Here is a 5,737-nt window from a genome sequence, read left to right on the forward strand (position 1 = left end):
TGATGTGTAGCTGACCTGTAGCTTGTGTGTAGCGGGAGTGTAGCTGATGTGTAGCTGACCTGTAGCTTGTGTGTAGCGGGAGTGTAGTTGATGTGTAGCTGACCTGTAGCTTGTGTGTAGCGGGAGTGTAGTTGATGTGTAGCTGACCTGTAGCTTGTGTGTAGCGGGAGTGTAGCTGATGTGTAGCTGACCTGTAGCTTGTGTGTAGCGGGAGTGTAGTTGATGTGTAGCTGACCTGTAGCTTGTGTGTAGCTAAGGTGTAGCTGATGTGTAGCTGATGTGTAGCTAGTGTGTAGCTGATGTGTAGCTGGTGTGTAGCTGATGCGTAGCTGATGTGTAGCTGATGTGAAGCTGATGTGTAGCTGATGTGTATCTAATGTGTAGCTGATGTGTAGCTAGTGTGTAGCTGATGTGTAGCTGGTATGTAGCTGATGCGTAGCTGATGTGTAGCTGATGTGAAGCTGATGTGTAGCTGATGTGTAGCTGATGTGTAGCTGATGTGTAGCTGATGTGTAGATGATGTGTATCTGATGTGTAGCTGATGTGTAGCTGATGTGTAGCTGATGTGTAGCTGATGTGTAGCTGGTGTGTAGCTGATGTGTAGCTAATGTGTATTTGATGTGTAGGTAGTGTGTAGCTGATGTGTAGATGATGTGTAGCTGATGTGTAACTGATGTGTAGCTGGTGTGTAGCTAATGTGTAACTGATGTGTAGCTGGTGTGTAGCTGATGTGTAACTGATGTGTAGCTGATGTGTAGCTGATGTGTAGCTGGTGTGTAGCTGGTGTGTAGCTGATGTGTAGTTGATGTGTAGTTGATGTGTAGTTGATGTGTAGGTGATGTGTAGCTGATGTGTACGTGATGTGTAGCTGATGTGTAGCTGATGTGTAGTTGATGTGTAGCTAAGGTGTAGCTGATGTGTACGTGATGTGTAGCTGATGTGTAGTTGATGTGTAGCTAAGGTGTAGCTGATGTGTAGCTGATGTGTAGCTAATGTGTAGCTGATGTGTAGCTCATGTGTAGCTGGTGTGTAGCTGATGAGTAGCTGATGTGTAGCTGATGTGTAGCTGGTGTGTAGCTGATGCGTAGCTGATGTGTAGCTGATGTGAAGCTGATGTGTAGCTGATGTGTAGCTGATGTGTAGCTGATGTGTAGCTGATGTGTAGGTAATGTGTAGCTGATGTGTAGCTGATGTGTAGCTGATGTGTAGGTTATGTGTAGCTGATGTGTAGCTGTTGTGTAGCTGATGTGTAGCTGATGTGTAGCTGATGTGTAGCTGTGAGTCAGTTAACTACAGATAGAGCCAGAGAAAGACGTATCGTCTATGCTGTCTATTATAATAAAGTACCAAGGTTAGCTCAGCAGAGGCGTAGCAACCCCTCCCGACGCCAGGGGACAAACTTTCAATTTGGCGCCCCCCCCCCATATATTTTTTATAATAATAATTCAAAATAGCAGCTAACATGAGCTTATTTTGGCGCCCCTAGAGTCGGCGCCCGGGACATATGTACCACCCCCCGTCGCTACGCCTCTGTAACTCAGGGAACTGTGTCTGTTTAAGTCATGTAACATTGAGAACTTGTAACAACGATCTGTTTGTAGCTAGAAACCTCAGAATGTATGAAATGTTTTAAGCAGATAAGTTGAGATTTTGTTTCAAAATCTATTGGACTAAAAAGTGGTATTGGAATAGACGAATGTAAAATCTTTTCAATTTATTTCACAAATTCATTTTATTATCTTTCTTTTTTCCACATTGTGTCAAAACCACCCATAGTAAAAATCCCTAATTTAATAACATATTACCTCCCTTACGTGTATAGAATACAAGGATAAAAAGGGAGAGAAAAATAAAATGTATTCATTTAGCAATAGAAGAATAGCTTGCGACAAAACGAAAAGATAAAACGTTAAAATTTAAAACTCACTCAAAAAATTTTATTTTCAAAACTACTTCAGTTATTTTAAGCGTTTATCGTTTTAACAAAATAAAACGTTGAACATTTTATACTCAAATGAACACAAAATCGACCCATTACATTATTTTAGTATATCTTTCTAGAGATTTAATAGCTTGCATTGGAATAATCCCATGCAAAAATTAAACTATTCAACTTTGCCCCAGTGCGATTTACCGTCAAAATTTTATCTTAGTCAAAACGTATGAGAAATATAATGTTAATTGCTGGTGCCGCAGACAGGAATAAACAGCCTATTCTTGACGTTTTGCAAGGTTATCTACCACCCATTAACCAAACTGGCAGAGTTTTGGAAATTGCTTCTGGCACAGGGCAACACATAGCACATTTTGCTGCTCACTTTCAACCTAGTGATATCGACAGAAATTGTGTTTCAAGTATAACTGCATACATTGAAAACAAAAAAACTAACCAATGTTTTACAACCATTTGAGATAGATGTTACCAAGCCAATAGACCAATGGCCAGGGGGAAAGTTTGAGCCATCCTCTTGGGATGTTATTTTAAATAGCAACATGATCCACATATCTCCATGGGAATCAGCAGTGGGTCTCTTTAAGGCTTCTGGGTATTTACTCAAAGACAAAGGTGTTTTGTTTATGTATGGGCCTTATAAGGTAAATGGTGTTTTAACTCCCGAGAGCAATGTGCGATTTAATCAACAGCTGATAGCTCAAAACCCTAGCTGGGGTGTGAGAGATATTGTAGATCTTGAAAAATTAGCTAAGGACAACAACCTTTGCCTAGAGAAAATGGTAGATATGCCAGCATATTTTTCTTCTTCTTCGTTCTGAATTTTTAATGTTGGAAGGGATCGAGCCTTATCTTCGAGTTCTTCTTCTTCTTCTTCGTTCTTAATTTTTTGAATATGGTGGAGGATTCAGACAACAAGTCCAACTTCGTGGACAAACCGGACTGTGGTTTCCAGTTTGTCAGGTGTCCCATATAATTTTTCCCTGAGTGGGGTGGGCTGGGGCCAGTGTCTGCCTCTTTCCTGGCTATACAGAGTGCATTCCTGGAGTACGTGCTCCGTGTTTTCCGGGGCCTTTCCACAAGGGCACATTTCGCTACACCCAACCTTCAGTTTTTTGTGCATGTGTTGATTTAGTCTGTTGTGGCCTGTTCTAAGTCGAAAGATTATGTATTGTTGTTTTCGTGTTAAATTGTAATAGCCGTCGTCTTTAATGTAGTGAGGGTGTGTGACAGACCACATTTGCGTTTGTTTGTTTTTAATTATTCTTTTTATTTCTTTTGGGTGTAGCGAAATTTCCGGTTGTGGTTTCTTTCCCCCAATTTTTGCCAGCTGGTCTGCGATCTCGTTATTCTGGATCTGGCAGTGGCCCGGGATCCACTGCAGCACAATTCTGCTGCAGGTATTTTTTAGCCTCTCTAGTGCTGTCATAAGTGTTTGAATATAGGACTCCGGATTTTGTAGGGATTGCAGGACTGATTTGGCATCTGTAAGAAATACAATCTGACTATTCGGTGATTCAGGGTGTTCTGACAGGAGGTTTGCTGCGTGTTCTAAAGCTTCTTTTTCTGCCCTAAAATTGTCGGATAGGCTGCCTGTGGCTATTGCCTTTTCCAGGCTTTCTCCGCTTGGCCATTCAATAAGGATGCCAGCCCCGCCGTTTTTTGTGGCATCTTCAGCTGAGCCATCTGTGTAAACTTTAATCCAGGTATTGCTGGGGTACTGATCCTTAATGTGTTTATTTGTTATTTTCTTAAGTTCTTCTAGGTCATAGTCAGATTTTTTTCCTATGGTGTCTATTGAGTCAATAATGGTTAAGTGACAGTGGGAGATCCAAGGCGGGGAGAGGTTTTGAGTTTTTATTGCTTCAGGAATGATATTTTTGATTTCATATTTCTTTTTCAAATTCTTTGCTTCTTTGATGAAACTTGTTCTTTGTAGTCTGGTTGATGGACTGGGTTTCTGGAGTTTTTGTTTTATGTTATGGTTTTCCAGTGCCTCTAGCTTTGTGTATTGAGTGAGGATTTTTGATTCTCTTCTTTCTTCTATTGAGCTAAGAGCGGCTATTTCCTCCATAGCTTTTATGGGTGTTGTTTTCATGGCTCCTGTCATTATTCTCAAACCAATGTTCTGAACTTTGTCAATTTTGCTAATATTTGTTTTAGCTGCTGAGCCCCAAGCCGAAGCACCATATTCTAACGTAGGTCTCACATAGCTGGTGTAGGTTTTTTTCAGGATGTGGTGATTTGCTCCCCAGTCTGTTCCTGCCAGTTTCCTCATTAGATTAAGTCTTTTGATCCCATTACTTTGTGTGTTTTCTATTTGTTTTCTCCAGGTAAGTCGAGTGTCAAAAGTGACTCCTAGGTATTTGGGGTGGTCATTTTTTTCTAGCTCTTGGTTTTCTAGGGTAAGTTTCATTTTTTGATGTTTAGTTGATAAGGTGAAGATTGAATAAGTTGTTTTCTTGGTATTGATGGATAAGCCCCAGTTTTTGGTCCATTTGCCGAGCTTTTCAAGTGTTTCTTGAAGACGAAATTTTGAGGTACCAATATATTCCTCTGTGCTGATTAGTGAAAGGTCGTCTGCAAACATGCTTCTTTTTACTCTCCTTGGGATGTTTTCATTTAAGTCATTTATATAAATGAGGAAGAGAGTAGGAGACAAGACTCCTCCTTGAGGGACTCTATTTTTTATAGTTACTGTGTGACTTCTTTTTCCTTGCATGGAGACTGATGCTTTTCGGTTGCTTAGGTAACCTTTTATCCAGTTTAGCATGTTATGAGATACTTGATGGTTTATTAGCTTTAAAATTAAGCCCTGCTCCCAAACCTTGTCAAAGGCTTTTTCAAAGTCGACCCACACTATTGAGGTTGGTTTTTTTTCTTGAAAGCCATCTTCTATTTCCTGAGAAATGAAGGTGATTTGGTCTTCAGTAGATCTGCACTTCCTGAAGCCTGCCTGTTCGTCTGCTAGTAGATTGTTCGATTCTAGAAACCAGGTCAGTCTGTTGTTTACTACTCTTTCCATCAGTTTACAAACGCAGCTTGTTAAACTTATTGGGCGATAGCTATCGACTTTGTTCCTGGGTTTTCCTATTTTTAGAACAGGTATCATGATTGCTTTTTTCCAAATATTTGGGATTTTCCCAGATTTCCAGCTTGCATTAAATATTTGGAGCAGTTTTTTCTTAGCATTGGGGCCCAGGTGCATGAGCATATCATTTGAGATTTTGTCAGGGCCTGGAGCTTGCTTAAGTTTGAGGAGCTTCATTGCTTCTCCGAGCTCCGTCTTGCTAATTCGAGCTACCATTCCAGTGGAGGAGGGGGGAGAGACTTTCTGTAGTTTTTCTTTAACTTCAGTTTGATTTTTAACCTCTTCTACTCTTTGGTGGCTGATATTTATTTGTCCAACTTTGCTGAAGTGGGTTATAAATTCTTTTGCTGCATCCTTTTCTGTTTTGATCGTGTTTTCAATGTCGATGACTATGGGAGTAGCTCTGTTTTCTTCTTGGTTTAGCCTTTTTGCAATACTCCATAGTTTATGACCATCTCTATCTACATTGAGGTGTTCTGTTTTTTCTTGCCAGCTTTTCCTCAATGCAGTTAGATACTTTTTTCTAAAAACTGCGTTTGCTGATTTTAATTTTATGTTATTTTCTACAGTGGGATTTTCTTCAACAATGTTTCTAGCATCAATTGTCTCGTCATGGAGTATCTGGAGGTCTGGAGTCCAGTTTGGGATATAATTTTTCCTTGCTCCCCTTGGAATAGATTTTTTGGCTGCTAACA

The 5,737-nt window shown here is 40.3% G+C and overlaps 1 pseudogene; it reads left to right on the top strand.

The window, feature by feature from the left end:
- The first annotated feature begins 2,174 nt into the window (after positions 1-2,174).
- On the top strand, positions 2,175-2,772 carry LOC131948936 (methyltransferase-like 26; annotated as a pseudogene).
- The last annotated feature ends 2,965 nt before the right edge of the window (positions 2,773-5,737 follow it).

This window comes from Physella acuta, unplaced genomic scaffold (assembly GCF_028476545.2).
Source record: "Physella acuta isolate Inbredline_101_S28 unplaced genomic scaffold, ASM2847654v3 ptg000666l, whole genome shotgun sequence".
NCBI classification, from domain to species: domain Eukaryota; kingdom Metazoa; phylum Mollusca; class Gastropoda; family Physidae; genus Physella; species Physella acuta.